A 25,607-nucleotide genomic window follows, 5' to 3' on the forward strand; every position below is an offset into this window, starting at 1 on the left:
TGTTTTAAATCTGTTGAAAGGTGACATCTTTGATTTATTTAGCCTGATTAAACTTTTCAATTAAATAACCGATTTAATGTCTCAGCACTTGAGCATGCTCATTGTAAATGGAAACCTCAGTCTTAATGTGATCCATTTGGCTTCACATTCGCTTTCCTTTTACAGATAGAGCATTTAATTGATTTGATTAATGGCAGTTAATATTAGCCTTCCCCTTGGAACTATTGACTTGGAAGGAAAATAATAGCTCAAATAAAAATTGGCCCCACCTAGATTTTGTAACGGTTAGTTTGATGTGAAGTTCAACAGTTAGAGTTTCTAATAAAACCGAACACTATTCATTTATGACAGTTTTGATTCTTTTTTTGAGGATGGGAGTAGATGAGGTGATGTCAGCTATAATCATGTCCTGCTCTAAAATATAATTATATTAGCCTTTAAAAGTCAAGTCATTTTACTTCTATTCTCTTTATTTCAGCATTTTTTTTTATTTATATAGGTATGTGCTGTTGTTTGTAGAAATGTATTTTTAACAGTATTTACATGCTTTGTGTCACCATACAGTTGATATGTTTTCAATGATATAGGATTTTCACCCCATTGGCTTCTTGATGGACAGGGGAGGATTATTTACCATCTATGTGTCTTCACAAACTGTGAAGTTTATATATAAATTATATACTCTACATATGTTGTGTGCGTGTGTCTAAATACTTGTTTATACGTGTGTGTTTCATTACCCTTAACAATACTTTCACCCCCACTGTGGGCTGCTCTAGTGTGTGATCAGATGTTTCTTCCTCAGGGTTTGGCTCCCTCTACATCTCTCCATATGCCAGTGTTTGATTTGTTGTCTAGTAATCTGTTTTATAAGTTGACTTCATGAGTGGAGATGAACCATAACAGCATTATTTTCCTGCTTGTTACTCATCCAAATAGAAAGTCCCAGTTGGTGATGCGTTAGTGTTGTTGCTTTGGGAGTATGAGGTCTTGTGTTTATACCTGGTCTCTGTTCTTTGATTCACTACTTCTCCTTCTTTAAGGCTTTATATTTCAGAATATGACCCTACTAGATAGTATATCTGACTTTGTGTGTAGCTAGTCTTTTTTTTGTGATTTGTGAAGTAGCCTTCCAGCTATGATTGACTGAGTCTGCCTATGTTTATTTCATGTAATCACAGTATTTGTTACAGAGATGATAGACGCATCATTGCTTTGCCCATCATGCTAGCTGATGCAGAAGATCATATGAGCAGCATTTAAATTACAGCTTGTCTTGAGGATAAATCAGTGGTTACGTATTGTGTGTTGGTAGCAGTCTAATCAATTATGTAATGCTGTGGATTTTATTTACGGTCATGCTGTCTTACTCTGATCACATTTGAAAGTCGCCTACTGAACCCTGAGTGTCTCAGAATGGAGAAAATGATGGCTAGTCTGATCCTCTTTTTCACACATCCTCAGTCCTTCTTTCGATCAGTGTCAGCCTCCCTCTCCTCACCCTCTCTGATGTTTATGGTCTCTAAAACCATGTCAGATTGAACTGGTCATTATTTCATTTTCCCCCTGAGGGCAGGGATACAGTTAATGTTTGTGTGTGTGAGTGTTTGTGGGTTTGAGAGATGTCTTGTCTGCTTCAATAATTCAGTAGGTTTCTGCTGCTGCAGCTCCTACGATGCTCCTGGGAGTGAGAGAGGGAGAAGGAGACAGAGAGTGAGAGGGAGGAGGAGAATGGAGGGACACGAGTAAGACAGGGAAAGGCTGGCAGATTTGTTTCTTGCAGCTTTAAGTTCTCTTCAATATTCCCCACTTTATCATTTTGTCATTTAAGCTACGTACTTTAACTCCAGCTGCTGTCTTGTTTATGACCTGCAAACTCTTGGGAATTTTAGGTAATGGCTGTGAATGGTTGAGCCCAGAGGGGCTCAATGAATTCTGCATGTGAAGTCATGTAAAGTGTACATGTGTGTGGACAGTTAAACCAATAGCCCCTTGGGTAATGTAGTCATACAGTATCAGTTTCTTTGCAGAATTATTTGAGACTAAGTGAAAGTGAAAGTACCAGAGGACTGTTGCCTTTTTAAAGATTTTTTCTATAAATATCAGTTTATATTAGTTGTTATCATGTCATAGGGGCATATAATTTTACTGGTTCCTTGTGAGAAATGTATGGTTCTCCAGATTTCAGCACCATGGTCAGCTCCATATTGTTACTGTCAATTTTCTATGGAGGAGAGTCCAATTTATTGTTGGTTTCTCTGTTTTCTCTGTCAAAGTAGGGTGAGTAGTAATTCATGCTGTGCTGAAAGTCAAAAGTAAGTTCAATGGATAAAAAGTAGTGGAGTATTCTATTTTAACCCAGTAGACTTGTGCTGATCAGGGTGAAGATGGAGAAATTTAGCTGTAATTCATCACTGCCAACTATACCATGGTTTCTCTCCAGTTAGATGTCACAGTGTTGTGAGTGTAACAGCTGGCTGAACGTCCTGTTTTAGGCTGACTTTCAAACCCAGGAGAGACACGAGTCACCAGATCAAAGCCAGATGGTGTTTTTATCCTTTGGATTCTATTAAATTTTTATTTATTTATCTTTCATACTGGACATATATATATATATATATATATATATATATATATATATATATATATATATATATATATATATATATATATATATATATATATGTATGTATACACACACAGGTCTGGAGGAAAACCCACAATTCATTTGTCATGTGGGTGGTGGAGGAAAAATGAACAAGACATGTGTGGTTATTTATTAGCTTTTATTACATTTTGAACTTGTTTAAATCCCATCCATTTAACACTTAGAGTGATAAACTGAATGGAATAAAACAGTTTGAACATAATCTTATTAAGTGTCACCAAAAATGAACAGTGTCACTATTTACCAGAACTTGATAATACTTTAAATGTGAGTTATGATCTAAAACAGTTATCAGGAGTAAGATGATTAGAATGTTTGCACATTCTACACTTTTCCTGTGAGATCCTCCCTGGGCTCTTGACCTTAATTTAAAATGCTCTTTTCATGTGCCTTTTCATTTTTAATTGTTTGGATTCTAAACACCAAAGTCTCATGTTAACTCATTAAAAACAACAGGGTATGATGATTAAGTCACAAAGCCTTCACAGAGAGTAATGAAACACTGCATTGCTGATGTTCAGTTAAAGAATACAACAATTAGAATTGTATCTGGAACATTTGGACAACTTTGGGCAGGCTCACAAACACCATACTTATATCCTGCACTGCATATTTGTACTTATATGTACTGTCAGTAGATTTACAGTGACGTGCATGGACAGTGCTAACATGTCATTTCAAGGATCTGACTGAGATGGGATCAGAACAAAATGACATAAGACAGGGGATACAAATTTTTCAGTCTCATGCCATTTCAATTTTCTTTCCTGTCTTCTCCCATGTACTGAAATGAAAGTAGCAGTTTGCAATATATTCAGAAGTACTACTTCATTAGAATGATAGCAGACTGAGAGCAGATCTTGATCAACACAAGGCAAAAGAAGTTTCTTTTAAATATCAGAGTGATGCCTATCACAGTACGATAAAAAAAATGACAGGGCTCATGCATACATATTCATGAATATTAGCTGCTGCATATACTGCAGTGTATTTAAGCAGCATGTTCAGAAACTTTCATAATCATACTCATCAAAAGTAGATGCATCATAGTCATCAAATGCAGACAATAAATCTGCCCCAGAGCATCAGTGTTGGCATGCATGTAGAACAGTAAATACAGCAGATACAGATGGTAATTCAGTTCTGTTGGACCAAGGTCGGAATCTTGGTCTCCTCGGTGATAGCTACGGTCCTGTGCTTCATGTTTTCTCATGACTGAAACCCTCCCATTTAATGACAACCAGAGTGATGGATTCTCCTTTTATTTTCTTCACTCTGTCACTCTTTTCCTCCCCTTCTCTTTCTCTCTATTGATCATTACTGTACTTCTGGCAATACACACAGACATATATGTGTTGCCATTGGCAGTGTCAGTGATCAGGCAGTGGAAAAGGAGGACACAGGAAAAATAATGAAGGCAAATGACAAGTTAGGTCTGTAAGATGAAGAAAGGGAACTGATTATTCAAATGTTGTACTTGAGCTGGTAGTAGTAAACTGGTGTGCGTGTCAGAATGATTATGTGTGTATATTCATGTTTGACAGTGACACAAGAATTGTTTGACAGCTAATTAAACTCAGCTGAGTCAGTCTCTGTGCTGTGGCTTCAATCACATTTTAATGAGCTACACGCCCAGAGGCCCAGTGGAATAAGGTCCATCTCTTTAAACCTCCCCCTTTTCTCTTTCTGCATTTGGTCAGGTGTGTGTGTGTGTGTGTGTGTGTGTCTAACCTTGAAGGCCCCAGCCATTTACACGTTCCCAGTGACTTTCTCATGGATTCTAAGGTGGATAATAAGGTGAGCTGGGATGCTGCTGATCAATACCAGGAGCTTCTTTTATCTGGAACCGACAGATAAAACGGGTTCATCCCTGCCAATACTGGCAGACACACCGTCACTTTGGCTGATGCTGTTCACCTGGTGCCATTATGGGATTTATTTAACCAGAACTTTCCACATAAAACTGGATTTATTGGTTTAAACTGATTTTTAGCAAACCAAAGGATTTAGTCAGATCCAAGACTATTATGACATAATATCCACTTCCATACATTTGATGAGTTATTGTTGTTTCTAATTCAAATTCATCTTTTACTTTCTCTTAATAATAAATTGATTTGCAATCATTCTGCCTTAAAAGTTGACATTTTTGCTCACGGAGTTAATCACTCAGCTGTAAAAAAAAATAAATAAATAAATGCTTGTGACTTTTTGCCAAATGTATTTTTTATCTTTTGCAATTATCTTATAAGAGAATACTGGATAATTCAGCATTCACACTGAAATCTAGATTGTGTAAGTTGCCTCAAAATGCAGTATTGACTGTACTATAATTTAAACAGCAGTAATTAAGGCTCACACATATAGAGACACATTAACTGAACTAATACACAATACAGTTGAGTTGACATTTCATATACTTTAAGTGGTCTGGTTAATGATCTTCAGTTGATTGCACTTTAAGTAATCAACACAGTAAACTACTGGCATTTGCACTAATGTTCAACAAGGCTGGTGTACGCACACACCCACACCCACATACTCACACTCTCTCAAATGAAAATGTTCCTGACCCCTTACTTTTATTTGTTCGTTCTTTTATTACCGTAACTTTTCACGGTGAGAGCTCTGACATTTAGATGGAAACAGCCAATACCAGCCCACTCTGACTTTCTCCGTCTGGCTTCTCATAAAAACAGAGAAAGAGCAGAAGAGACTTCCTGAGGCTTCCAGGAAAAGTAGTTTTTATCATTATGTGTGCCTGTTTTTGTGTATGTGTGTGTTTGTGGATGTGTATATGCCCATATGGCACCCAGCATGCCACTTGCCAGACTGAAATTTTTGTCAGATGAGTTTTAGTTCTCACTTTTTGACATACTGGAACTTACCCTCCTATGATGCCCGTGGGAGTCTTTTGTTGACCTGTTTGGTGAAGCATCCTGCTGCTCAATGGATGAACTTATTCCATAGCTGCTGCTTTAGAAGAATAATAGTTAGATGGTTAAATGGCTGTTTTTTTCTTCACTAACTAACACTGCAGTTGGACTAAAGGTTCACTCAACAAGGTTTTGCAGAGATGTAGCACATTCCCATATGAAGAAACTAAGTGGTTTGGCTGGCACAGATTTTTCTACGTTGTCCAAATCATTACTTTTGCTTCAAAAGTTTCAAAGTCAGTGCTGGCTCTTTATGTGTGTAAATATGTGTTTGTGTGTCTTATTCACATTTCTTCCACATCTTGTTCCATCCTAGTTTAACAAGGACAGTCATCAAGGGAGTGAAAGGGTCAGAATCTCCAGACTGTGATTTTCCTGACTCAGATTTTAAAACTGGCCTAATTAAACACTTTTTCAGCGAAGGTCAAAGAACAGGGAAACATTTCCTAGGCGAGCACAGTATACACAGTGTATGTGAGTGACTGTAGGCAGAGGTAGAATCATCTGGTTAAATACAGGAGGGTGTGTTTCTGCTGAAAGTTAGTCGAATATCTTTGACAACTTGGCAACTACATCTTCAGATGTACTATACCATTTTGGAAACAGTTTTGGAAACGCTAACAGGCTTGCCTGCTCTGTGTGGAGGTATCAGTGTTTGCTCTAATGTATTTCTAAAGCTATTCTTAAAAGCTCTCTGTATCTTTAGCCCTGCTTTCTAGAATGCTGTTTCCTAGAATGCCATTATACCAACTCGCTAAACAAATCCCCTGAGAAATTGTACTTTTTTTTTTACTATGCTGATTATACATGGACTGTCTTTTGACAAAACATGGTCTCATTAATCCCATTGAGACAATTCCAAGGATTAATTGCAACTGTTTTTGTTTTTAATGTTTTTAATTGCTAACGTTTTTTTTGGTCTTTGTTTCTAGTCTGCTTTTACTGTATGCATCACAGCATCACTGGAAATGAGGTGTTTGGGGGGTTTTAAACAAAGAAATGAAGAAAACTAAGAGGCACTAGGAAAGCATGCTTCAAACACACAATCTTATGTAAATAAAAACATAAATTCCTGGTGGTGGCAGTAAGATTTAGTCGGTATTGTAGATGTGTGAGTGAAGAAGTAATCTAATCAAGGATGTAGTGCTCTCAAACAATTAAAATTTTTGATCAGATTAATCACAGGGTTGCTATGGATTCATTTTGATTAATCACAATTAAATTTCATTCATTTTTAATCTTTATTAATCGTGCTTCATTTTAGAGACTCAAAAAAGAAGGGAATATATTTGCACTCAGTGTGTTTGTGGCAAGTTGGGTGATGTGTTAGCAGAAGTGCTAGCAGAATCCCTGACTAATGTATGCTTTGCATTAATGTGGTATTTGAAGCTGGAAGTGCTGCGGTGAAAAGAGAGCGTCTTCCTGCAGAGTGTGCATGTCAGTCAGCTGTTCTGTCTTGGTTTTTTTGTTCTCATATTTTCATCCAGAGGGCCAAAGAGCTGTTTAGTGTCTTCCATCTTTATGGGTTGGTTCTGCTGCCTATCACTACCGGATCAACTGCCCATTTGCTCATGTGCAACGGTAACTCTGCTTGGACAAACTGACCCAAATGCGTTGGCAGAGACGTTCAGAGTCATTCTGCACTGCAAATGGGTTAATTGCATTAAAATTTTTCATCAGATTAATCATGATGATGGATTAATCCATGTTAACGCGTTAATTTTGACAGCCCTACAAGGAAGTAGTATAGTGTGTTGGATGTTACATAAAAACCAAAACATCGGTTTCATGAAACAGGGCTGAGTAATAAGGTATGAGCCAAGGATGAACCAATTCAACAGATCCACAAAAAGGTATCTTTCATCAACATTGGAAATACAGCAGTTGATTGAATTAGGGGAATGTTGGGCTTTAAAAGAAGAATGTACTGTATCCAGTGTTTTTCTAGATTGATGCTAAAATAATAATCAAAGAAAGAAAAGGTTTCAAATCTTCATATCAGTTGGTGTTTTTAGTGGGTACACACATTTTCATTATTTCTTTGTCTGTTCACAACTCAAGAGTAGGATGCCACTTTTAACATGTAATTTTTTTTTTGTTCCTTTCATGTTTTTTCTGATGATTTTCCTGGGATGATGGTGCAACAGGTAAGTCTGTCTTTTTTGTTTGTTGTTTTGTTGACATCAGTGTGTTTGGGGGGAATAATAGACACATGTTTATCTCGCTATAATCATAGATATCACCAAAAAACAGTTTTGGATAGCTCTCAAACAGTAAATTGCTCAGCTGCGGAGTCATATTCATAGTGCTTGCATTTAAACAGATGTGTGTAATTTTATGCATGTTTTTTGGTTTGTATGTAATTGTGACTGCAGGGAACTGCACCTTTGGGTTACACACATATACACACAAACACACAAAGCTCTGTGCCTCTGGCGAGATGGTTCATCGATGTCGTGTGTGTAAGTTGTTTGTGTGTGTCTTAGCAGGTACCGCCTTGGTTACTGTTGGCCTCGAGGCTTAAGTGTGGCAGCTGTGATGTGTAGCTTTGCTTCTCTGCCTGAGTGTCCACACAATAGTACAATTTGACTTCAACACAGAAAGTAAATCCTGCATGGCCTCAAGCTTGTCAGATGTTAACAAGCGGAGCTGGCCAAAAACACAGATGATCTTAAAACTGCATATTAAAACATTAAAGTATACCAGCTCATTGGATGTGCTAAGCTTCATCTGGGTGTACTGAGGAGCAGCTTTAGAGGTAGTTGACAAATGATTGGAATCAGGCACACAGGGGCAGGATATGGGAAATTATGGATTACAAATATCCCCAAGCGAGGATATAAACAAGGGATTGCACAGTTAATTAACATCTCCTCTATCAGGCTGGCCCACAGTGTTATTTGATAAACAATAATAGCATGACGACATTTTTACTCCTCCATTAATGTTTTAGCACTTATTTCAAATACTCACCATCAGCACAAGGCTTACCTTTAAAACACAATCTAAACCAGCAGGTTGTAAAGTTGATTTATCAACTTTTCAAGCATTCTTGTTATATATCAGGACTCCTCTGCTGCTGCATCCATTAGGGAGTTATATGATTACATTACCAATCTTTTTCATGCTAAATGAAATCAGTAAAACAAACCTCTTTGGACACAAAGTATTGTAAATCTGCCAGTTTAAGCTGCTGAAGGAAAATCTGCCTGTTTATAGCTTTAAAACGACAATGTTCAGGTCTGAGAACAGATAGAACATGAGTAGCTTTGGGCTGGTGTAGCGACAAATTTATGCAGCTCATTATTTCTCACCAGCACCACCTCTGCATTAACTTAACATACTAGTACATTCAGTGAACACCTGCTGCAGATATCATTTATATGGGTGCGTCTATGAAACTGGGTTCATTTGCCTGCTTTTTAGATCCAATAATAAAAGACAAATTTAGACATATTTCCCCCCAGGATGTACCTAATGATGACCTTAGATAAATGCAAAAAATAAATTAGACTCTTGCTCTGAGCCATCCCAAAATTAATGATTTTTTAATAAAATACTGAGGCCAAAAATAGGACCAAAATTGGGACATGAAAAGCTACCTAGGCATCAGTGCATTTAATCTGGAAAATATGTCTTGAAATGGTTTTATATGCCGCTATAAATAAAAACACCAGGTTAAATTTGTTGATCCTAGTGGTTTTTCTAATCCAGACATGTGGGTTTTTCATGAATCTCAGTCTCATTTCAGGTTTTGTGTGTAACTCATCATGTCCACTCACATTACACGCAGAACCTGCCCATTTAAACACATCTAAATCATGAGTGATTTTGCAACAGCGGCCATTTTTATGAAACACTCTGCCTTGCATAATTAGTTCGATTCCCAAAATGTACCTACGAGAGAATAAAAAAAATATTCGAAAAAAAAGTAGCACGTAATTTTTGTGTCCTTTTTACCGTGTTATATGCAGATTTTCGTATAAAAACAATATAAAAATGTGTTTGATCTGAAAAATAGTTTCTCTGTTATCTCAGTAAATATTTATTTTAAAAATAGACCCAAAGTGCTTCCAAACTTGCATCACAACATTAATCTACATCTGTTTTGAATGTTTAGCCCCTCTTTCCTGTTTTTAGGGACCAGTTTCATAGAAGCACCCTGCTATCGTTACAGTTTTGATTTATCCATTAATAAAGGCATGCATGCACATTTACTAATGATTGATGATGCATGAAACAAATGTACTTTGGACTGTTGCAACAGATGTCAAACCATCTTGTTCCAGTTTTCTGCAAATTGAAATAATTTGTTAATATAAACATATGTGTGACAAATACTGTATACAATATAGTAGACCTGTACAATATGTTGTCCTCAAGTGACTGAGTAGAGGAGGCAAGGCACAAAGGAATCAAGCAGAAGAGTATAAGTTTTGAAAGTGACATCTCTATTACTCCTATCATCCATTAATAACCAGCCAGGTCATTAGTGTGAGAAATGAATCCAGGCATTCACAGAGACAAACAAACACAATGCTAATCTCTGTTCTCAAACAGAGTGTCAACACCAGAACATAAATGAGGGGAATGGAAAGTGAGTAGAGAGGTCAGGGTGGACGGAAAAGAGGGAAAGAGAAAACAGAAATGACAGTGGAAGAGAGATTACAACAGACAAATGAAAAGCAGACGACGATGACAGTATTTGGAGGGCTTGATGAGTAGAAATCAATCTAAAGGATATCCCCAGGGGGTAATGAATGTACGAGGAGAGGCAGAGGAAGGAGCGAGAAGGAAGTCGAAGGAGTCATCATGCGGCTGCGGTTGTCGTTAGAGGACTTTTCTTTGAGTTTGGACAGTGACAGCTCCTATATTTCCGTCATCTGTGAAGTCATTAGTGCTAGAAATGAGTCCTGCCTCAACTGACAAACAAACACAGAGCTGATCTTCAGGCTCAAACACAGTGCCAATCAGCAGCCGTGGTAATTAAACTATGAAAGGGACAGAAAGGGAAAGTCTGTCCTACATGTTTTCTACTGCATCAGAACCACAGTGGAGTCAGCAAATAACATTTTATGAACAAAAAGCCTCTGTATTCTCTTTTACTGTCATCTATCTTTTTCTGCTTCTAAGCCTTTCTATCACTTCTTTACCTGGTGACCAAGTGAGATACATGGATAGAATATTTAAAACTATGTAAAAGGCTATTTTAATCTGGCCCATATTAAGAAATGGACTTTTTCTGCATGCTGTGTTTGCATCCTATCTCACACTATCCTGTTCTTTTATCTCCCTGTCACTATGTTTCCTATCATATAAGTCATTATTTATATAATTCCTCTATTATTGGCTCACCCATGCCTTTCCCATTACCCACAGGTCCTTTTATTTTCTCTCTGAGCTGGAAAATCATAGAATGGTACTTGAAGTTTTTGAAGCAAAAACAGATTTCCCGCTGATGGGCAAAGAAAAAAAAGTATTGAAAAAATTCTTTGCCTGCAGGTGATCTATTTGAGTGTGTGCATTAAAGAAAAGTACAGGGAGATAAAAACTGACTAAAGCTCCAGACTGTGCAGATGTTTCTGACTACCAAACAAGAACGGACAAAAAGAAAGCTTATTGATCCTCCTGAGTAAATTAGATCTTTGCAGCATCTAAAGTAATATACTGAAAGATAGGATTGAACTACAGAAATAAAATATAAGGCACTAAATTCAGAACATATCAAGTCAATATGGAATGTTAAAATTCATTGACTATGGAACCATAAAATGAAACGCAGTCCCAACAAGTCAACTGTACCTTTGGGAAGTGAACAATAAATTCTACATTTTGTTTTAAGCTTATTTCTTGTTCAGTTTCCTTCCAGAATCTCACATAGTAGATGTAGTTCATCTGTACAAAAATGGAAAAAAAAGGGAAAAAAAATACATGCAAATACTGCAACACAATAACATTGACTTGATTTGTTGACAGGACTTGTATTCAAGTGAACAGTTTGTGACTCTGAACATTTTCATAATTTTATTTTCCACTATGATAAAACAATATGTTTTGCATCATATCTCCTGAACCAAATATGATAACAATTTTGTTTTATTAGTCAAGGATTATAGTGATAACACCATCATTAGGTGTTCAGGTAAATATTTAAATTTAATTCAGTGATGTGAGAAGGAAATCAGCATCTTAGTCACTTATCCTTTGCATGCATGTTGTGAAAAGTTGTAAATATTAATAATTTTAGCCACTAACAATGCATGAACTATAAAACATACCATGTTTTCATCTCAATTCTGCCCCATATCACCTACTTTTGCTGTGTTCTATTGCTTTAAATTTAATGTGTGTGATAGAAATCAAAGTTGAAAAGCCTGGAATCAGGATTTGTATATTTAATTAACAAAGTGGCTACTGACAGTACTGTGGCACAAAATATTGGTTTGTCTGTTACCACAGAGCCAATCAGCACCCTCGTTTTATCATGTTTAGACTGGTAACTTGTTACATCCTGAAAAGTACCAGGGCAATGAGATAGCAAATAGGTTGGACCTAGCGATAGTGGAGATTTAGCTCAGTAGGTAATGTTTTGGACTGTAACAAGGAAGACTCGGGTTCGATACCCGGTCTAAGTAGTGGGGGAGGCACAGCGCCGAGGGTGCCAGGAGGTAAAATCTGACATTGATATAGATCAGCCACTGCGACAATGTTCAGAGTGCAGAATTCGAGCATAACACTCACTATACAACTGACACAAAACTGAGAAGTCACACGGCACACTGCTGCATCTAACATGTAGCTCTGCCCACCCTCTCCAGCCTCAATCTCACTGACTGCACAGAGCAAAGAACACCATAACACAGCATGTAGAGCATTTAGGACAATAATTCGTATTCTATACTATCACTAATTTGCCATTTATTCCATCAGTTGCCGCAGTACTGTGGTAGTAAAATGCACAAAAGAATGCACTGAAGTATACACCATATATCACCGCAGTACTGTGGCAACAAGAGGCTAATGAGTTCATGGAACAGTATCCATGATTGTCACAGTACAAGTGCTAACATTTGATTGGCTCTGTGTCAGTAGAAAAAACCATATTTTGTGCCACAGTACTTTGGCAGTAGCCACTGCCATTTAATAAAGTTTTTTTTGACAGAAAGGAGAAAAAAGAAAAAAGAGGAGGCAGGAGCAGTTCAATATATGATATCGTTTCAGAAAAGGAGGATTGAAAGTCTGTTTATGTTTAACATTGCTTACTCACAAACAGAGCTTTCACAGAGTGATAAGACTAAAAAGGAGGCAACACATTCTCATTTTTCCAAGGACAGAGCTGTGAAGCATGTAAGATATTAGGTAGGATATTAACATTACAATGTGTCGTCAATAACATTACCATATAATGGCTTCTATATGTTCCCTATCTCTTTTTCCCTTTGTGAGGACTCTCATTGATATAATGCATTCCAAGCCCCTTATTCTCTAACCCCAGCTATAACCCCCAACCTAAACCTTATTCTAAACATAACCATAAAGCTGAACCACCAGACAGCACTTTAAAGCAGTGAGGAGGATTCACAATGTCCCCACATGATGGGCTAGTGTTAAAATGTGTTCTCACAGCCAGAGAAAGATGGGCATACACAGTTTCTTCAATCTCCTTGATAATGTTTGTGAGGTATCAAATAGGTACCAAAATTGCAGCAGCAATGCAACATCTCTCTGAGCATGAAGTCACAACACATACTCACTCACATCCAAGGCGCGGCTGTTTTGATCTGTTCGATTCTTCTTTGTGGTGCAGAGCCTGTATTGGATTCGTATTTGGAGTCAGGCTGGTGCCGTGCCTCATTACTGTGTTGTCATCACAAACACACATGCACACACTCACATACACATACACATACACATACTGGAAGGTGTAACCAATTAATTTTCTCAATTTTTGTGACTAGGGGCAGAAGGGCAGTCCTGGCACAGAGCCGGATGGATATGTTATTAGTAGGAGGAATACAGTATTAGAAGGTGGAGCTGGAGTGAGCTTCAGTAATAGACAATCGTATCAGCTCCTCTCAGCTCCTTTAATTGCTGCAGGCACTTCTCTAATGAGCCAGAAGGAGAACCCAGGTCTGAATTCCATCAAAAACCTTTTGGGGAAGCAGTGACTACAATTACAGTAACTTGTGTTTCATCATTAGTGTCTTGTGAAATAGGTGATTACGTCGAGATTTTGTTCTTCACTTTCAGTATATACGGACACATTTTACATAAAAGAACTAATAAGGTTTTTGCAGTTAAAATGTTTTGACATCTTCAAATAGGTCAAATTCAGAGGATGTGTTTTATTAGTGATGTCAGCCTTTAATTGTGGAGATTTTGTGAAACAGAAATACAAGTGAATCTGTTGTGTCAGAAGGCATATATGATCTGTCCCTGTTAGATTAGATCTTGGTAATTACTACCCCACCCCCCAAAGGGGAGGCAAGAGGTAGTATTTTTGATTTGGTTTGTTTGATTAACACTCTAGCAGCAAAACTATTGGTTGAATTCGTACCAAATTGGGTTTATAGATTGCCAGTGATCCAGAATTGAACTGATTAGTTTTTGGGAAAGTAGATCAAAGTTCCAATTTTTTATGAATTTTTCAAATCTTTTTTTTTTCCATTATAATGGGCAAAATTTCGAATGTCTATAAAAACATCAATTTTGTTTCAATTTACTTCAAACTTGGCACATATATAGAGGCCATAGATATTCTGACATTAGCGCACACATACACATGATGATATCAGCTGGATCGATGTCAAAATAAGCTACAATATGTGCGAGGGGCGGGGTTTGTTGTGCCTGGCACCATTTGTTTGATTAGGGTGTGCACCCAGTTGTTCTACATAATTACTCACTTTTATTCTGAAAGTCATAAGGCTCAGATAGAAACCGGCCAAATGTGTGTAGTACTATTCAAGTCTCGTATGACTGCGAGTCAGAAAATTATTTATTCAAAAGAGAAGGCATAAATTGCCATTAAAAATTGGATTCAATTTCCATTTCTTTGACCTGTACATTTTCATGCATTGAACTGGATGAATAATTTAAATCAAACTGAGAGCGACAAAGTTCAAATCACATACATTTAAGAACTTTATCTTGTTAGAGGCCTCTGTGTGCACCCACGCCAACTCAAGCTACAAAAATTGTTCTTTGTACTTGCATTTTGTGATAAGAGGTCATCCAAGTGGGCTGAAACACAACCGCAATTTCATGCCTATAGGAGTGCTGAAATTGCATTGGGCCACCTGATCTACATAAACACAAGGAATTCAGAATCTACCAGTTAAAAGTCAAGCCACACACAAGCCCTAAAAAAATTGATTTCCTGCATTTCAGCCAAGTTTGAGGCACTGCTGTTGAAAGAAAAGAACAGTTTATATATATATTACTCTCCACCTCAATCTTTCTTGCTGAGCCATTTCTCCTGCTGTTTTTCTAATAGAGCTACATGATTAATTAAATTACCCAAACTGTCACCTACCTGTGTACAAATTCCCCATCATATGCCAATATTAGCTGTGCCAGGTCGTGCAATTATACATTTGGAAAAAGCTGCAATTTAATGAAGTTAAAAATGTCCATTTGTGAACATGACAAATATTAGAATATTATATCTACACCTATAATATTTGAATAAGTCATCAGTATCTGTTCGGGCAGTGAAGACTGTGCAGTGTGTGATCATAACACTGTGTAGATCAGCTGACATGGGTGAGGGTCCAGGGTGTACCCCACCTTCGTCCACTGGTAGATGGGATAGGCTCCAGCATCTCTGCGACCCACTCGAGGATTAAGCTGTTGGGAAAACTGACTGAATGAACTGTGCAACTGCTCGAAATGTTCATAAATCATAATAATCTCAGCAAAAATCGCTACATAACAAATCATGCAGCTCTAGTCTATAACAGAGTTTGACCCTGCTGAATTCTTATACAACACTATATTAATTAGGCAGGTGTTTTGATCTTTTTCCTTAGGGGATCTCTGCATCATCTGTGTGCTCACCTTTAAGGCGGTGTGTCATTGAAAAGCCTGAGGCCCTGATGAAAAAATGATTTAATCGTGCATTTTGGAATGTATGTGTGTCCTTTGGTGTCCTTTAATCTTTATAAATAAAACGGTTGTTGCTTCAGACATGAATTGAAAAAATGTAAATGATGGATGAAAAATAAGATAAAAATCACTCTCAATAGGGAACCTTGAAGGCACCATTTTACATACCCTCTTTTTTTCAGCCCCTTCAAGTGCTCATGCTGAGCTGTTTCGTTGATGGTTATGTTTTTTCACTTTGCCTTCATCCCTGACCCCATGCCACTTGCCGTGAGCATGAATTTGATTTGTTTACTATTCATGCCTTACTCTGCTCTTTGACATGGAAGACTACAACAGCGAATCACACCCAACTTTGTGGATCTAAGAGCGAGAAAGTGGCGTTCATTCAGTTGAACTCAGCTGCTGTTTTTTTACATGCAGAAAATAAATCCTACTGGATCGTTGTTTCCATAAACTGCCGACCCATTAGATTAACTAATGGAGTGTCATAAAAATACAACAGAATCACACAGTAACTCAGTATATTACACTTTTGGACACAAATACTGTGTAAATGACAAACATATATTTTTCATATATCACATACAGCATGATGAAAAGGTAGAATGAGTCAATATGTCTCAGATTTATAGGAGACAATAACAAGTCAGACAGAAGTGAGATTGCAAAGGAAATTGTATGAAAGGTTGCTATCCTCAGTTGAGATATGTAATACCACTTGTATAATTTCACATGACCTTACTAGATGAATTGGTGTAATGACAGGGCTATACTCTATGTGGAGCTTTGTTTACTTGTTGTCATGGTAATCACTTTTTGGTTATAATAACTCATTATGCTATTTTAGTTATAAATGAAGTCTGATATCTGCAATAATTGTAGGCTTATTATTATAATTACCAAGTGCAGTTGAGTGAAATTAATTACAAATGAATCAAGAACTAATTCCGCATTTTTTAAAAATTACATTGTACATCTTTGCACTTCCTTATTGTTTTTATGGCCTCAACTTAACACTATACACACTATATACTATATCCTCCTGACACCCAGTTAGTAAAAGTTTTGTCTTTTTTACATTAAAGAATTTCATTGATTGGAAACGTCATGTCGCAACAGTTTTTTCAGTTACATTTTTTAGTTTAGTTTGTATGGAATGTCCTTTGCAGTGGACAGCATTTTTTATTTTTTCTCTTTCTTTATTTTTTTTAAGTAAAGCTGTGAACATCTTGTCCCCTACAGAGGACAAAAATGCATTGCTGGATCTCAGGAGGATATGCCAAAAATAAGATTATTCCATATAGTTTGGGAACTTGTCCAACAAGCTAGTGTTCATGTCCTGCCAGATGATCAAACACCTACAGAAAATGAACGTACAAATGATTGATTTTATTTATGTATCATCAGACAAACCAAACCTAAATGATAATATAAGTCCTGCCATGATTATTGGATGAAGGCTGTAACTGTGAATTTAATAAGTGGTTTATTTCCAAATGATAATCAATTTAGTCAGAAACACTTCGTTAGTTTAAAAATATTCTTTGATGGCTATATGTTAGTGATTTTGACTGGATGGGACTGTTTTAAACAAGCCCTCCAAAAAGGAAAAGACCACTCATGAGTTGCAAGTTGCAGCCATATGGAGCTTAATATGTTGTGATCCAGAAATATAAAACAGAATTCACTGACTTATGCTATCTACACTTTTAACAAGTACACTCTAGAGATGTTGTGAACTCTTTCATCCATATATAAAGAGTGTATATTTGGATTTACATCATTTTTGGATTGTTTTGCTGGGCTTTGCACAGTGGGAAAAATAATGTTAAACTAAATGTTTACTTGTACTTCACAGATTTTTGGTCCCTAGTGTGACTATGGTTGCATTTGGTTTGGCATTTATTGTCAAGTCTTGTTATATGCTTTGATTTTTTTTCTTGTCTGCTCTTGAATTTGTTTTATTTCACTTCAGGCTAAGGCTGGATGTTCTTAAGCCGCGTTTCCACTTCATGGTACCGCCTCAATTCGACTCGGCCCTTTTGCGTTTCCATTACATAGAAGTACCTGGAATCTGGTACCCAGTTACATGTTTGAAATATCTGCTCGGCCAAGGTTCCAAAACAGATGAAGGGATACTAAAATGTGACGTGTAAACACTGCAGACCACTGATTGATCAGAGAGTTGTCAATGCGTCATTGTATCATCAATTCACGTCTCGCCATTTTTAACAAACCATATTCGGAAGTTGACAGTAAATACACCGGTAGGCTAACCCATGATGTCAGCCCGCAAAACGCCACCGTGGTCGGTCGAGCAGGTTCAGATACTGCTGTCCTTGGCGGCCGATGAAAAGATTCAGCATGAGTTTGATGGGCAACATGCAACAAACAAGTTCATCAGCAACTCTCAGAGCAACTTTTCTACCCACCTGTTGTTTGATGTAAATGGCTTATTTACTGGTGAAATTAAGGTATTGGAGAGTGTTTCAGGTAGATGTAGCATTAGCCCATGGGTTTGTAGCATTAATAGTCTGTTTCATTCTGTGTGTAATACTTTAATGTTCACCTGCACTAAAGTGTTCAGTTTTAGTCCTCTTACAGATTTTTTGTAACATGTTTTGTCTTTAATAATGATAAAGAATTACCATTAATCCATCAGCTACACTCCAATGCACAGTGATTCCAAGATTTAAGAGTTAAAAAAACTAGTGAAACCATTTCTGAGTCATTATGAAACTCCTGCAGGACAAATTTGGCTGTTACTGTTTCTGCAATTAACAGAAATATTACAGCTGTATGTGCAGGAATAAGTGGATTCATGCTTACTTCATCTTGATATTGTCACAATATTGTAATAATTTCAGTCCAGAATGATGCAAACACGAGTTTCTTTTCAAATAACATCCACAAAAGCCATCATATACAGCTTAAACTTCCTGAAACCAAAAAGAACTGGAGGACAATATTCAGAAAATGGCTTTTCAGATCGTGGATTGTGATTCCACTTTGTAAGATCGTCATGTTGTATGATGTTTTGGCCAGATTACACAGGCCCACATCAGACAGACTTAAACATTTACTTAAAAGAGACAGAGGACTGTTACTTACCCTCAGGATGGTAGCTGAAGTGAGAGGTTTGATGGCCTATCAACAAGGGAGTTACTTAACTCGTGATGGAATAAGATATCATTTTGGATCATGCTGTTGATTGTGTAGTATCACACCAGAGCTCTTGGCAGTCTTGTCAGGACTCACTTTCATGTTTTTAGCAGTTGCTGAAAGGTCTTGAGGAAGATAGGGTTGAGCAGGGGGAAAAGAGCAGCCATGTTTTTGGCAATCAAGTCCTAGATTCAGGTAGTAGGAATCCATCCAGCTCAACTTGAAATGTCGTCAAATGTTAGTCGAAATTCCCTTTCATATGCTAATGTCATCTGCCTAAACTCAGACAAGACAAATATTTCACTCACACGTCTTCATATGTTTTGATATAATCTTAAGATTTTACAATATGGCAAAGACACAAACTAGTCCTTGGGGAATATCCTCCCCTTAACAGAAAACCTGTACGGTGACACCTTGAACATTCACAAACCATATCGACATAGCAACAGTTTCCCTATATTTTCGATCATCCTATAAAATATGTATGAAAATAGACCTCATACCTCTGTCCTTTCCCCTGTCCTCTGGAAGCTTTCAGTCATGACAGTTTCTGACTTCCTCTCTGAATATTGACTACACATCGCTTCCTGCAGCACTGACACACATATCCTCTGCCCCACACATTCACACACTCATGTTTAGATGTGCAGTTACAAACACAACAGCTTACAGTCTCTCAGACACAAAAATGTAGAGCAGGCTTGTTTTGCTTCACTCATATTTGTTAAAAAAAAAAAAAAAAAAAAAACTCCACATCCATATCAATTACTTTTCCACTCTATCAGCATTTTGATTAGTGTAGCTGTCGGCTTTATGATTATAATGCCGATTATGGTGATCATAGCTGTTGTGATGATGGTGATGATGATTGTGTTTGTGATTACTTTGCTTATTGGCTGTTGCCGTGTCACCAATGCAGTTTTTTTAATACACTCCACTCGTTCTCTGTGAGACAAGCTTCAACTAGTCTAGACCTGTTGTAGAAAGAGGAGACAAAGTGAAGGACTAGACAGCTTTCGGTATGGTTATAGAGGTGGATTTATGCTGTGTGTGTATGTGGTTTGGGAGGACAGCTGAGATGATCAAATTCAGTGAGTTATTATTTATTTGCACTGAAGTATACAGGTCTGTGAGAGCGGTAGAGTCATCATGTTTGTGCAGGATTTGTATCATACTGCAGTTTGGTCAGCCTTTGCCAAGACCACAAGCTATGTGCTCAGAAAGATTATCAATGCACATTAATGGACAAAACTTGGTAAAGTATTGAACGCAGTACTCATGTTTAACCCATAAAGACCCAGTGCTACTTTTATGGCACTTTCCAAATGAATTTTTCTCGCTATTTAACCTTTAATAAGTGATTCATCACCATTTATTCTAACATTATCCTCTGTATGTTATGTTTTTTCAGTGTACATCATATTTCCTATATTTAATTCGCTGATCATGTAGATGTTCATTAATGCTCCGATTAAAGTTGAGGGTTATTATATCAAAAATAGAGGAAACTGAAGAAAAGGTGTCTTTTTCAGTCAATTTCTCATTAACTGAACATAAACCCAGTGTCTCCATCCAACTGTCAATGGTCCAACTTCATGGGTTTTACTGGTGAGTCAGTGTTGTAGAAGATGATGGTGTTTCCACGGTAACAACGCAGCCTCTGAACATCCAAATGGGTAATATCTGATGTCCATGAAAAGATGAATAACTGTATTTTACACCAATTATTTTCATGGATTGATAGAATTAGTGGATCAACAGGTATTCAACAGTGTAGATCACTAGATTATATTGGTCAGTGGTGGCTGTTTGGGTCTTTATGGGTTAACTTAGTAACTTCATGTGTTTCTTTCCACCAGTTTGTTGGTATTATTATGCCACTCCTGGCACAAAAATGCAAACAGCTCGGCTTTGTTTGATGGCTCATGACCATCCATCTTCCTCTTGATCACAATCCAATGGGTTTCTTTTATATAGTACTGTTATGCACAATTGTGAAGTAATTGTGTATCTGCTTCTACCTTTTAACCTCTCTTTGCAGTATATGTCTAAAAAAACAATGCAGGATTGAAAAATATAAAAAAAACAAAAAAAACAAAGACAAGGCACCTAAGGGGTAATGGTGCAAGAAAGGAAAGGGAAATACAAAAGCAATCATCAGTAAACAACTCGTTGCTGAAAATGTGCCTCTTCTCACACCTGATGCTTTGTGAATTGGGTGTAAATAGCTAAGTGCAATCCTGCAAGAAAAGGGTTTCTGAGCACACAACAAAATGCACACACACACAGAGGTTAAGACCTATAATCACAGCAATAATTTGTTGAGGAAAGCAAGGGCATGCCAGAGGAAAACAGAAAAAAAAAAAAAAAAAAAAAAAAAAACTACAAATGTTGCCTCTACATGCTCAAGTTCACATCTTATTTAGAGCTAGTATGATAAGATATGGAAAGAAATGAAGAACATAAACATTAAAAGATAAATGTAGAGTAAAATTGAACATCATCTCTGACTTGTGATTGAAAAAACTGTCAGCAGATCCTGTGTTCTGTGTCTAAAAAGGATGGACATAATTAAAAACAGAGGTTTCTCATCACATATTCTACATAGATCTTATCTGATAAATTTTCTGCAGATAATTCACCTGACAGGTGTAGACAGTTCTTGTATTAAAAAGCAAACTAACTGTCAAAATGAGTGATGTAGATCTTTTTTCTATTCACAGCAGTACTTTGCAGAAAATCTCACATACATAGATGCTTTTGCCTTTGACAGTTTCAACTACAACAAATCTGCATTTACAGCAGGGCATCTTGAAATATTATGAAGCCCTTCAGTCACCCTGAATGAAACACCATCAACAACATGACAGGAAAAACATTTAAGTGGAGTGGGAGTTCTTTACAGAGATCTCAGCACCTCCATCCACAGAGACTTTTGTATAAAGGCTTTAGCACCAATAACGACAAAGATCTGCTGAGTGTTTCCCAGAGGAGTCGCTCTTATCATCAAGATCATAAATCGTCCACACTAAGGCAGTGAAATCCAGATATATATATTTTTTAAATCTATTGTTCTCATTTTTGTCCTCATTAAACCTGGAAAAACTCAGGATGAATGTCATTTTTTCATAAAAAAAAGGTGTTTTCAAAAGATGCTTTGTGTAAACACTTAGTATCTCCTCATTATCTTTAACATCAGGCTCATGTTTTCAGTCTAATTAAACTGATCTCGGAATTACAAATGAAAAGAAAGGACTTAAATAGAAGAATAAAGGCTTAAGTGGATTGAAAGTGGTGAATAAGCCGCTGCACTCTATAGCTACTGCATGCAGAAACACAAGGTTTACCAGTCAGGAGCTGGAGAGACTCAGGTTGATGATGCGTGTAAAAACACCTCCTCTGGAGCACAGACGAGTGACTGCGCTGATACTGTGGTTTAGAACTGAGGAGAGAGAGAAGAAAAAGCTTCTACTTACCGCAGTCAGTTTAGTGTTTGAGAAGACATCTAAAATTCACTGTAATTAAGGTCCTGAATGACACCAGAAGTACTGTCATAGTTTGTCGATTAAATTCCAAGATGGAGAAAATGCTGTGTTTGGAATGTGCCTCCGGTATCCGTCAGATCAACAGAGATGTCACCAGGAATAAGAAGAGCATTTGTGTTGTATGGGTTTAGTATCCAGTACACTAGCTTCAACAATGACCTTGGTCGTACTAGAGGTGTGGGAATGCCTCAGTTCAGAGATGCATTGTGATGCAGAGTGGAAATGTGAGACCAGTGGATATTCACACCTAGGGATGTAACGATTACAGATTTTGGTGCTCAGATTATCGTCAGAGAAATAATTGCTGCTTCACAATAACTGCAGTTGTTTTCGGGGGGTTTATATGTGGGGGTGCACGTACCTCACAATGTGTATGTGTAGACCATATGACTGTACGTCCCTTTGAAAAGTGCAAGTGGAACTTAACAGGCGTTACTAATAGGGGTGAGTATTGGCAAGAATCTGGCGATATGATACAAATCACAATACTAGGATCATGATACGATATATCACGATATATCACGATATATCATGATACTGTTAAAAAGGCAATTTTTTGTTTGTTTCTTTTTTTAAATGATTATTTCCTTGAAAAATGTAATTACACCAGAGATATGCACTAAACTCATTTTTATTTGATCAGAACAGGATCTAATGCTGTATCACAAAATTTTCCTCTGTTAAAACTTAAATTATGTTTTACAGACATTACAGTTTAAGATCCTGTTCAAATCTTCATATTCTGTTAGTTCATAATTAACATCATAACATTATTTTTGTGCAATCCCAACAAAGGAACTAACATTATTTAATAAATGAGTGTTAAATAATAATAAAGTATAAACAAAAAAGAAAAACAAAAATGAACCTCCATAATATCTGCATTTGAATAAATACCTAAAAAATATCGATACAATAGTTTTTAATATTGATACAGTATTGTGAAATGAAATATCGCAATATATTGCAAAACTGATATTTTCTTACACCCCTAGTTACTAATTCCTCTACATCTCCCGCTGTTGTTAAGCTCTTTTACCTTTTCCCTACCTCCTGAAATCTCGCTAACTTTCATTTGAGGGGGCAGGACGTTCGAGGTGCTCTTTGGAAAAAGGGATTCATAAAGTAGATGACAAACAGGAAGAAAACTCCAAGGCACTCTCTTTAAGCGTTAAAATGCCTTGATTCTCATGGCATGGTCATATATAAACCTTAAGGTCTATATATGTGTTTGTCTCTCTGTTAGTCAGGGCAGGACGTTTGTTTAAGGGGGCATTGTCCCCTCTTGCCCCCCACTGAACCGGGCCCACTCTATAGTTGCATCAGACTATTTTATACAGTTTGAATTTTTTATGACAGTCTGAACTGCTAGAGAAGAACGGTCTTACTTTACCAAAGCTATGCAGCCAGATTGTTGTTAATGGGTTCTGCAATGGTAGCCTGAAGCTGCATAGATGACGGTAGCGAGCACAAACTCTATGGAAACAAAAGTGAGCTCACATCAAAAATATATTTACGGTCAAGACAATTCAAAAATATGTCTGCCTCCTGAGACAGACGGTCAGCTTGTTCTTTGTCATTTTCACTCGTGAAATGTTGTGCTTCTGTAACACTGCTTTTGTTCTGTGTGGGAAGCGCATATTGTCGTGTCTTTGGTTCCGCTCTTAATCTACTGTACTTTATGAGACAGTTTTTGACAGCCTTGATGATTAATTTACCGTGATGTTTAAAATTGCAATTAATCGTAACACCATGACATCATTACAACCCTATTCACACCTGGACTTGTAATACTTTAAAGAAAGATTTAGTGGTTTTTAATGATTTTGTATTGTTGGCATACTAATGGAAGTCACATAGCTATTGGTGCATGCAGTTTGGTTTTTTTTCATACTTTTTACAGTGGGATATTAAGTGATATCGCAGTGAAGTTGAAGATCACAACTAGATTAGTACTTCCCACACTTCACTTTCAGAGGGTGTTACAGTCAGTGTTTGTTTTGTGAACTTTCGTGGGTTAATATTTTTTTGTAAACAAATATTAACCAATGCAAGTTAACGCTGGTTGCTAGTTGCTATAAAATGGGAAAAAATTATCATTTGAATACTTCCATTCATGTATTTAAATCTCCCTAAATCTCATATGCTGAACTTTTCATGTGAAGATCAGGATGTTCTAGAATAGACCATCATAACTTTCAGTTTGTAAGATATAGTTCTGATCTGCACTGTCAGAAATCTAAATATTAAAGTACAATTCACACTTCCAAAACCACTCAGGTTCAAAGTAGATATCAGCTTAAGGCAATCATTTCTTCAATGCACTAATTTGACTACTCTCGGTTACTGAGACAGACCAGTTACATGATCATCTGTGTGTCATGTGACCATTATACAAAAGACCTCAGCTGCTTATACAAACATCTATCTTAGTGGAATCATGTAAGTTACTTAAAACTTGATGTATAAAACTACAGACTGTTGACATACTGCAGTTTAAGCTCTGTTGCGTTTGAGCAAAGAGAAGCAGAGAGAGTGTGCAGCACAGCAATATTCAAGTGAAGTACCAAGAGAGATAACACCGATAGCAAGACGACAGGAGTGAAGAAGAGAAATACCTTTTTTTCTGAGTGTGTAACAGCAGATATTGTTCTGAAGTATAAACAAACACCCACACCTTTGCACAGCCCGTGAGTAATGCTGTCCAAGAGTGGTCACAGGTCATTTGGCACAGGGAATAAACTGTGTTAATTTTGTTTAGACACAGAGTCAGTGATGTGACCTGGGGTCATCGGGTGTTTCTTATCTCTCAGCATCAGACACCCTCACCTCACCTTTTATCAATAGGGCAACTTGTCCACCTCTCAAGTGTAAATAGCATTCTGCATTTCTAGTCAAGATTTTTGTGTGTCAATCAAAACAACAGAATGGAAATTAACTTTTTTTTAACTGTCAAATCAAAACCTCTGAGCAGAAATCATACGGTAGAGCTGTTGTTAATGCAGTCTGACTGCATTCTGTATCAACACGTTATTGAAGAAAAGAAATAAGGTTGTATATGATCAGGAAGTGTTACAAATCCTCATCTCACCTCTGAAGGGCAAAATAATATTTCCACCAACCTATGAAGCAGTAGGAAGGTGCTTACCCCTGGAGAGCTCATTAAATTGTATTTTGTTTTTCTTA

General features: G+C 37.1%; 1 protein-coding gene across 2 annotated transcripts in view; it reads left to right on the forward strand.

The window, feature by feature from the left end:
• Positions 1–25,607, forward strand: part of spock1 (SPARC (osteonectin), cwcv and kazal like domains proteoglycan 1) — a 133,006-nt gene that overhangs the window by 13,864 nt on the left and 93,535 nt on the right. The gene's annotated exons all lie outside the window — the stretch shown is intronic.

Source organism: Sphaeramia orbicularis, chromosome 10 (genome assembly GCF_902148855.1).
Source record: "Sphaeramia orbicularis chromosome 10, fSphaOr1.1, whole genome shotgun sequence".
In the NCBI taxonomy this organism is placed as follows: domain Eukaryota; kingdom Metazoa; phylum Chordata; class Actinopteri; order Kurtiformes; family Apogonidae; genus Sphaeramia; species Sphaeramia orbicularis.